Source organism: Lepus europaeus, chromosome 20, assembly GCF_033115175.1.
Source record: "Lepus europaeus isolate LE1 chromosome 20, mLepTim1.pri, whole genome shotgun sequence".
Taxonomy (NCBI): Eukaryota; Metazoa; Chordata; class Mammalia; order Lagomorpha; family Leporidae; genus Lepus; species Lepus europaeus.
Window position 1 is genome coordinate 43,381,711 of NC_084846.1, and position 10,699 is coordinate 43,392,409.

The 10,699-nt window shown below is 40.1% G+C and overlaps 1 pseudogene; it reads left to right on the forward strand.

The window, feature by feature from the left end:
* The first annotated feature begins 241 nt into the window (after positions 1-241).
* On the forward strand, positions 242-879 carry LOC133749396 (dnaJ homolog subfamily B member 6-like; annotated as a pseudogene).
* Positions 880-10,699: the final 9,820 nt, after the last annotated feature.

Below are 10,699 nucleotides of genomic sequence, written 5' to 3' on the forward strand. Positions count from 1 at the left end.
GGGAGTAGGCTGACTTGAGTCTCAGTTTACTTACCTAGGTATTTTGTCCAAGGTTCATCTTCAAGACAGTTGTCATGAAGGCGAGAGGACATTTCCTGTTTTGTAGGGGAAAGGAGAAAAAGGGAAGCAGGAGACCCCACTCCACCATCACCAGGGCAGCCGTTAACCTCTCTCTCACCTCCTCTCCTCCCGCCATGGGTCACCTGTGTCCTTGGACTTGTTCCAACAACCTGTTATAAACATGGTGGATTACTGTGAAGCTCTAGGTGTACAAAGACAGGCCTCACAGGAACCGGCACTAAAGTGGCATCCAGATAAAAATCCTAAGAATAAAGAAGCAGAGAGAAAATTCAGACAAGTAGCTGAGTTGGAGGAGGTGTAATCTGATGTTGAAAAAAAAGGGGAGGACATCTGTAACAAATATGGCAAAGAAGAATTAAATGGTGGAGGAGGAGGTGGAAACCATTTTGGCAATCCATTTGAGCTTGGCTTCACACTCGGTGACCCAGAGGATGTCTTCAGGGAATTTTTTGGTGGAAGGGATCCATTTTCCACTTCTTTGAAGACCTATTTGAGGGCTTTTGGGGGGACTGAAGGGCTCATTTTTCTCTGCCTTCAGTGGAGTTCCTTTTGAGGTGGATTTTCTCTTTTGATACAGGATTTACCTCATTTGGTTCCTTGAGTTGCAGAGGTCTTGCTTCATTCTCTTCCATGTCATTTGGTGGTAGTGAGATAGGCAACTTCAAATCTATATCAACTTCTACTTAAATAGCTAATGGCAGAAAAATCACTACATATGGAACTGTCGAGAATGGTCAAGAAGCAGTAGAAGTCAAAGAAAATGCTAAGGAGCAGCCACTACACTTGGATAACAAGTAATTCACTGCACTCATTTAACAGAAATGTTAAACTCTACAAGCACCATTTTAGGATTAACAGGAACATCTTTTTGAAGATTCCAAATGAATTTGACTTTCAGTACAATTGTACTAAGTCTAAAGTATTATAAACAGCTCATTGACACAACTATTTGTCATAGACTTGAGTTTATTGGTGGGACCACATAATAGGACCATTTTTTTTGTCTTTAAAATTGTTGTAAATCTCTGTATGCACTTTGCTTTTTTATTAAACACAATCCAAGGTGGGCAGTGACTCTTCAGTAGTGGTAGGACAAGATTGTACAGTAACACTAGCCATGGATCTGCTTTTCCATTGTGTTTGAAATGTGAGCCAAATAGTGTCAGCCTGCAGTGAAGTTAACATTGCCAGGATGAATCGGCTACAGAAATAATTTTAGTTTTTTCAATATTTGATAGTGAAAGTTATTAATGTATTAATGGTAATACATTTCTAGTTGCATATAAATTAAGGATGTTTTCTAGTTGTGTACAAATGCTGGTAATATAGTAAGTTTTGACAATTGTTTAAACATGTAATGTCATGCCTAACTTTAAAAAAAGTAAAGATGGGTAAAATGAGTCTTTTGTCATGTGCATTTTTTTATCTATTTTTTTTAAGAATTATTTTATTTATTTGAAAGACAGAGTTACAGAGAGGTAGAGCCAGAGAGAGTGAGGTCTTCCATTCTGCTAGTTCACTCCCCAAATGACCGCAATGGCCAGAGCTGAGCTGATCCGAAGCCAGGAGCCAGGAGCCTCTTCCAGTTCTCCCACATGGATGCAGGGGCCCAAGGACTTGGGCCATCCTCTACTGCTTTCCCAGACCACAGCAGAGAGCTGGATCCGAAGTGGAGCAGCCGAGACTTGAACCAGTGCCCATATGGGATGCCGGCTCTGCAGGCTTGGGTCTTAACCCACTGTGCCACAGCGCCGACCTCGTCATTTGTTTTTAGAAAGGAAAACAAATGCCAATGTGTTTAGTGCCAAAAAAAAAAAAAAAAAAGGAGATGAGCAGAATGACCACCAAACTCTCACCATTTGCGCTGTCTCTTTTAGTTCTAGATCAGAGCTTGAAAAATCACAGCTCATAGGCCAAATCTAGCCCAGGGACATATTTGTAAATAAAGGTCATTGGAACCCAGCTCTGCTCATTTGTTCAACTATTGTCTGTGGCCACTTTTGAAGTACAACCAAGGAGCTGAGTGGTTGCTACAGAGACTGTATGGTCTAAAAAACCAAACATGCTTACTACCTGGCTCTTCCCTGCCAAAGTTGGCTGACTCCTGTTCTAGATTCCCAATGTAGATAGGATTGGTCACACAGATGAAACAAGGTGGACCCAGCAACTGTGGAGGAACATCATGGTTTGTCATTTTTGAAGAAGGGTATTTTACAGTATGGGAGGACTGTAGTAAGATCCTTCTACATTCCTTCCTATAACACTCACCTCTGGACTCTACCCAACTAAGCTCATTCCTCTGGAATCATCATATTTTCTTCCTCAATCCAACACACTTCATCTGAGTACACACTGAAGCCAGGTCCTTTTAGGTGCAGTTGATAACAGATACATAAGCATCAGACTGACCTGGCCCTCAAGAAGTTTACAGTGTAAGGTCAGGAGTAAGCATCAATGAGAAAACAACTTGTGTGTTGCATACGGACACTAGACTACATGATTGCAGGACCCTATCAGCCTGGAAGGCCTAGGCCTCTTTGCCTCTCTTATTATAATAGAGAGTACCCTTAGAGTAGATAGCTCCTCAACATGAGCTCACAATTCTCTGCTAACAGAGATGATACTAAGGGAAGATAGTTCTCCAATTTCTCTGCCCAGTGTTCTTTCCCATATATTTCTTACTGTGAATAAATCAACAGGGGCTCAATTAACACTTGGAGTATATGGAAAATGCCTGAGGATCTACCAGTATGGCCAAAAGTCTTCCACTTTAGACAGATCTATTTCACACCACACCCGTTCTGCTAGCATAACCCTCTTTGACTTCTCAAAGAGTTCTGGCTTGACATTGGTACTTTCCTGTAACCAAACTCTCAGACTAGCCAAGGAGTTTTGGTGTACAATGTAGGCACTATACAGCAGGATCTGAAATGTTCTCCTTATCAATTCAGCATTGCATTAGGTTATTCTTCAGTACCAAATTTACCACTTGAAATTTTTTTCTTTCTGAAAGAACATTGAGCTCTACTTGCTTCATTGATTATACAGGTTAATGGTAAAATAAATCAAAAAATTTCTAGACTGGTCCCTGGCATACAGTAGAGATCAGATAAATTTCAAGAACATAAGACCTTTTAATGTTGTTAATTAACAAAATAAAGACCTGGGAAAAACAGTCATTACATTAAGAGATGTAGTTAATAAATTCCCCCTAGGGTAACTTTGCTTGATCTTTTAAGTGCTGTCTACTCCCTGGAACTCTTGCACATGAGTTATTTAGGAGTTGTCTTATTTTACTGGCTTACTTATTTCTCATCTTTTTCTACTGGGAGAGCTTGAACTTTTAGTTTACTGCAATATTACCAGGACTTAGTATAATATTTCAGTCATGGTTTTCTATAAAATATTTATTGCCTATTGATGATTTCCTAAGATATAAAGTACAATAATATCTCAAAATATTCCAGAAAAAAATTATGATCATTGCTTTAACATTTTTCTTCAATTTTTTTTTTTTTTTTTTTTTTTTGCCCACAGTTCAGTTTCCCTTATAAAGGCCCTGTTCGCAACTTCACTATTTGAAGAGAGCAGTTGAATCATGATCTGAATCAGCCAGAAACCATATACTTTACACCCAGGAGAAGAATCACACCTAATTCTCTCTTTGAAGGACAAATAGTACCAATCATCTTATCCCTGGTTATTAAGTGGACAGGATGGCGCAAAGAACTCAGTGTTAAAACTTTGAATTATAGCTACTTGGCCTGCTCCTAATGTCTACCACCCAAGCACCACATACTTTTCAAATAAGAATCATTTAGGAGACAGGTTACTGTCTGGGCATTAATCAAGGTCCTTTCATAGCACTGAGTGTGAGACATGGAATGTCTCCTATGAGAAGGTTCTTAGGGAAAAACCGGAAGCCAACATATGTTCCTCCCCTGAAGAAGAAACACTGTCAGAACAAGTCATTTATCAGAGGGATCTTATACAGAATTGGCACATGTTCTGCTGAAAATCATATAACACAGAGAAAGGATCCACTTCCAGAATGCATTTTCTTAACCAGAAACAGCTGCTGATGGAAGAGAACTGGTTCACCCATTGATGAGTAGGTGGTCAAAGTTAGAGAGAAATTTTCCAGAAGTGCAGAACACATGGAAAGAAAATGAGAACTGATACAGAGCATGTCATCTGCACAGAGGTAATTTTCAGAGACCCACAAAACCAAACTGGGACAAGGAAGGAAAGAACACCTTTTGTGTAAGAGTCTGTAGAGAACTGTAAAATAACCATGGATTTAAAGGATGTGCTAAAACAGAAAAGACTCAAGTGAGGATATTCTGTATACTGACTGGGTCAGCAAAAACAAAAACAAACAGACGAGAAACAGGCTTGAAGTGCATGATTCCTTCTGGGTTCATAGCGTGTTTGCTGTTACCCTCAGTCAAAAAGTTAGAGACAGGCTGGCGCACAGCTCATTAGGCTAATCCTCTGCCTGCGGCACTGGCACACTGGGTTCTAGTCCCGGTCGGGGTGCCGGATTCTGTCCCGGTTGCCCCTCTTCCAGGCCAGCTCTCTGCTGTGACCTGGGAGTGCAGTGGAGGATGGTCCAAGTCCTTCAGCCCTGTACCTGCATGGGAGACCAGGAGAAGCACCTGGTTCCTGCCTTCGGATCAGCATGATGCGCCGGCCGCAGCACGCCGGCCCCAGCCATTGGGGGGTGAACCAACGGAAAAGGAAGACCTTTCTCTCTGTCTCTCTCTCACTGTCCACTCTGCCTGTCAAAAAAAAAAAAAAAAAGGTAGAGACATTTGTTGAATCAAAGAACAAAAGTGAACAATATGCCTACTCTTCAAAGGTCACAGATTTCATTCTAGTTATACCCATTAGGCCTAAGTGTAACAGTAATGAGAAAAAATTCATGCTTCAACAAGCTAGCATTGTTTGTCTTTCAGCCACATAAAAGAGGCCTACGACTGGAACAGGAAGAATCCAGGACCGGTACGGCAACTGTGCTCCACTGTGTCCTCAGGGATCCAGGATTCTTACAGTTCACCCTTCTGCCATCCTTAGGGTGTCCTGTTGGAAACTGAAGCTGTAGGGATTGGAGTCCCTAGCTTGCTAAATGCCGGTTCCACTTCTGTACTCTGGCTGCTTGCTTGCCTGCTATGCTCCCCTGGAATTTATGACCTCCTGCCCCCCACCAGCTCCCCTGGGACTTATGGCCCATGCTTCCCACCAGTTCTTCCCCGTGCCATCTCCTTTGGGTGGGCTTTCTGCCACATAACGTATGTAGCCTTTACATTTAAATGAGCCAGTGAACATGTTAGGTCCCAATACCTTGCCATATAGAGAGTAAGAAGGTAACCTAGGTAGGAGATGACCTGCGCCCTTGTAAGTGTGAGGCTGTAAAAACCTCTCTTATGCAAACGGGAGGGCCTTTTGCCTGTGCACTGCTTAAGGGCTGTGTGCGGGTAGGGGGTCCCAGCTGGCTGGTAACAAATAAACCTCTGCTTTTGCATCCGCCACTGTGCCTTGTGCATTGATTGGGAAATTCAGACTCTACAAAGCCACATTTCTAGCAGGGGAATTAGAAAAAGAGGAAATCAGCTCTAGGTCACATTCTGTGTGGGATTTTTCATTTGCAAAGCCATTCCTGAAAGGCCTCATTGGTCAATGTCGCCCTCCTCACACCAGATATAGTGCACGGTCAGGTCATTTCAGTTCTCGTGAGAGTTGCAGTGAGTCTCGGTCCTCGCCTACACCCCACCCGTGTGTGCTGCGGAATTCCTTCATTGCATGCGTGGGGGCCTCCATTCAGAGATCTCTCTATTGAGGACCTCACTGGAGGACCTCCTTTTCGGCTGCCTTGGCTGGGGCACTTTTCCCCACAATGATTCAGTGCTTTCCAACCGCAAAGTTCCTCCCCCTTCCTTTCCCCCTCGTCTCCCAGGTCCATTAAAAGGCAGAAGTTGCGTGTTAGTCACGCAGTTCCTCCCCTATGCACTGCACGTCATCGGGCCCTCACCTGCCGCCCTTGCACGGTGAAAAATGGAACACTTGGGAGACTGGTGCCCTCCGCTGTTGCCTCTTGCCTGGACTACCCTGTAAGTGAATAAAGCATTGATTGACACCTTCAGTAGGGCTTGTCATCCTAACTGAGCATCTCAACACCTAGTAATTCCATAGTCAGGTGCCTGATGTGTCTCAGCAAAGTTTTCCAAACCGCATCGTGTCTATTTTTCTTCAGCCTATAGGCCAGAACTTAGTCACATGGCCATCAGCAGCTACCAGAAAGGCTGCTACTGCAACGAAAGAAAAAAATAAAGCCTACTGAGAGAGAGCTAGCAGCGTGTGCCACATCCTGGTCTGTTACTGACTTACCCGAGTAAGCGCAGCAAGGAAAGCAACAGTGAGAATGAGTTGAGGTCTCAGCACTGGCTGATGAGACAGCCACTCTGGGTGCTCCCTGCTTCATCTCCTGTGCAGCCGACTACATTAGCAATGATGGCGAGTATTATACTTTTGTTTGGACTACATTAGCAATGATGGCGAGTATTATACTTTTGTTTATCATCCTTACTCCTGCTATTTTAAAGACAAAAGCAAAGATTTAAGCATTTGCCATTCAAATCTCATTTATGCAAGTGAGGACCAGGAATGCTCTCACCCTGGAGGTAAAGCATCTTAGAGATAACATTTTTTATTTTTTTAGTTTCTTTCCAGGTTAATGAGCCATTTATTTTACTTGCTTGTGACTTGAAAGGGGTAACATTCACCTGAAAATTTTTATTAAATATCTTTAAATTGAAGAGGAAGCAAAAGGGTTTATCAATCCTGAGTCTATCTGAGACAATGTAATACTAAACTCCAAAAAGACATGGAATTTGCACTTCAAAGAATGCAGATACCCAGCCAAATAGCCAAACTGTTCTTCAATGAGGGTGATTCACGAAATCAGCAATGATATGATGATGTAAGAGCTTTTTTTTTTTTTAAGATTAATTTTTTTATTTCAAAGGCAGAGTTACACAGAGAGAGGAGAGGCAGAAAGAAAGAGAGAGAGAGACAGAGAGAGAGATCTTCCATCCACTGGTTCACTCCCCAATTGGCCGCAAAGGCTGGAGCTGCACCATTCTGAAGACAGGAGCCAGGAGCTCCCTCCAGGTCTCCCATGTGCGTGTAGGGGCCCAGGCACTTGGGCCATCTTCTACTGCTTTCCCAGGCCATAACAGAGAGCTGGATCGGAAATGGAACAGTCAGGACTCAAACCAGTGTCCATATGGGATGTCGGCACTGCAGGCCAAGGCGTTAACCCACTGTGCCACAGCACCGGCTCCCAGAACTTTGTTTTCCACAGAATACTATGAAATCACTTCCTGAAGGAAGTCTTAAAGTTAAAATGTATTTGAGAAACTTAAGTAGAAAAAGTATTGATTCCAATGACATGAAAGACTATTGCTCCATTAAGATATGGGCCTTGAATTACCCCCTGCTGTTCTACCTTCCTTCAGTTGAACTTTTGGTAGGGCCTACTGCAGATGCCCATCTGTCATTGTCTATTCTTTTAAAAGGAAATAGAAGACTGATTCTCAACATTACCTTTCACAGCGAGATGTCAGAAAATATATTTTCAAGGCCAGCGATATCTATGTCCCTATAATCTTGGATGATTTTAAATTTACCCCTTTCTAAAAATCACAATTTAAACTCTAGAATCAGTTAGTCTTTATCTACTAGTTATATTGTACGTTTTGTCTTAAATTCCATTTATGTTATTATAAGATATACCACATCATTTAGTCACCTTGTGGTAGTGGGGAAATAATTTAATTGCTTCTGTCTAGCACAAGGAGCTTGTACCAGATCGTGAGTCTGAGTAAGGCAGTATATCAGCACCTGCAGGGGCAACGGAAACAGTTTAAAGCTTTCTTTCCCAAGTCTCTTGTATGCATCCTTTATCCAACCCACCTCTCACCCATGTTAAGAATTTCTACTTCGGATGAACAGAGCTCCTTGAAATCTGCTATGACCTGCTTTGTGCATAATTCCATGTTATGTGAAGATACTATATTACAAAGCTATCATACCACTTTCATAATATTTAATTATTACTTAATGAATGTACTATATGGCAGGTTCTCAAATACTGTTTAATGCTATGAGTTACATAAAAATTTACTTGTAATGGTGAATAATAGAAACCTAGTCCCTTCTTATTTCAGAGACTCTTTTTTGCTTACTTGATATCTATTATCTCTTCTTCCTTATCCACAGAATTCTAGTTTGATTAGCAACAAGGGGGGAAAGCTTGAATTTCCAGCCTCAGGAGTTCATTTCATTCAAATGGACAAATCCCTAGGAAAACACAATCTATTGCATCATATTCAAGAAGAAAGGGACAATCTGAATCAATTTATAACAAGCAGAAAGATTGAGTTACAATTCCAAGAAAAGCATGGGCTAGGATGGTCTTTATACTTAATTGAATTGAACATTTAAAGTATTAATACAATTCTTCAAAAACTAGACTAGAAGAAAGCACATCTCAATTCATTTTATGAAGGCAATATTATAACCCTGTTGCCAAAACCAACTGAAGAGATCACAAGAAAAGAAAACTGTAAATCAACATATTTTAGGAATATGGATGCAAAAATCATTAAAAACATTCTACCAAACTGAATCAAACATCATATAAAAAGAATCATTTATGATGACCAAGTGGGATTTATCCTGAAAATGCAAGCTGCATTGAACATCCAAACAACAATTAAAGTTATGCATCAAATCAATAGAATAAAAAGTGAAAATCACACCAATGTCTTATTGAATAAATAAAAAGTATTTTCCAAAGTCCAAGCCATTTCTTGCTAAAAATACCAGCAAACTTGGAATAGAAGGGAATTTCCTCAACCTAATAAAAGGCACCTACAAAACATCCAAACTAATGTCATAGTTTATGGTAACATACTGGATGCTTTTCCTTAAAGCTAAGAATGAAACAAGATACTTTCCCTTGACAGTTCTACTCAATAATATACTGAAGTTCTAGCCACAACAATTACGAAAGAAAAAGAAATCAAAGGCATCCAGATTGGAATGAAGTAAAGCTACAGTCACAGATGACATAATGTTACAGCAGAATCCAAAGGAATCCACCCAAAACAAATTGAATAAGCAAGTTCAACTAGTTTGCAGTATATATGATCAGTATTTTAAAATAAATTATATTTTATACACTTATAATGAATAATTTGAGAATAAAATTACCAGTACAATCATAATAGCACTGGGAAGTACTTAAGCATAAATTTATAAAAGAAATGTAGAATTCAAACTTTATTAAAAGAAATTAAGGAAGATTTAAACAGAAAAGTGTTTCATATTTATAAAGTGAAAGATGAAATGTCAGTTCTCTCTAAATGGTCTATAATTTCAAGGCAATTCCTATCAGAGTCCCAGGAATCTCAGTTGCCCTATTCATAAAAAATTAAAATTCTGCTGTAAAATTCACAATTATGACAAGACACAGAATAGCCCATGCAATTTTAAAACAGAGGAAGAAATCATTAGGACTTACACTTCTTGATTTCAAATTTTACTGCAAAACAATGGTGATCAAGAAGGTGTAGTACTGGCACAAGGGTAGACCATAGGTCTATGAAAACAAGCATCCAGAAATAAACACATCAATGTCAATGGTCAATCAACTTCTGATAAGCACATCAAGACCATTCAATGGAGAAAGAGCCGTGTTTTTCAACTGACTGCTGGGAAACTGGATAGTTATGTGCACCAGAATGAATTGGATCTTTACCTAACTCAGGCCATACATAAAAATTAACTTAAAATAGAGAAAACCTAATGGTGCCATTTTTAGAAGAAAACATAGGGGTAAATTTTTAAGCACGGGATTTGGCTAAAATATTCTTAGATACAATGCAAAAAGCATGAGCAATAAAATTAAAAATAGATACCTTGAACAAGTGCTTTTCTCAGGAACAGAGACATAATAACCCAGATTGGACAAGTTTTTCCCAAGGTATACAAGAAATCTAGAACAAATCGCACTGAATGGTGTTTCAGCTCCGTGAAAGTGACGATATAATGGAATCCTACAAAACCTGGATTGAAGTTTCAAAGTAAAATTTGAAGAATCAAGGGTTATGGTTTCTGTGTATTTGTCAAACGGGAAGACATGGCTTTTCCTGATCATTAAATGGCTTAGGAGCTATTGAGAGAGATCCTACAAGTTGCTGTGTTGCTCAGCACTAAAAAGAGTAATACTGAGTAACACAGCATCAAAAAGGTGAAATAAAAAATTCTCCATTAACATTTTCATATCCTCTGAAGTGTGCTTAGGAAATTTTAAACTGTTGGAGGATATCCAAAAACACAGAACTATTGATTTTGATGTGGAAATTCTCCAGGGTTTTGAGACATCCATGTAAAACAAGATCTTTTTATTCATTAGAAAATGCAATTAGCATGACACACACACAAATACCAGCGTCACATCTGTCACATATGTACCTTGCTACTGCCTCTCGGGGGACTAGCATTTTTTCGTGGATGGTAGTGGCAATAATGGAAAATTATAATTACTCACTCA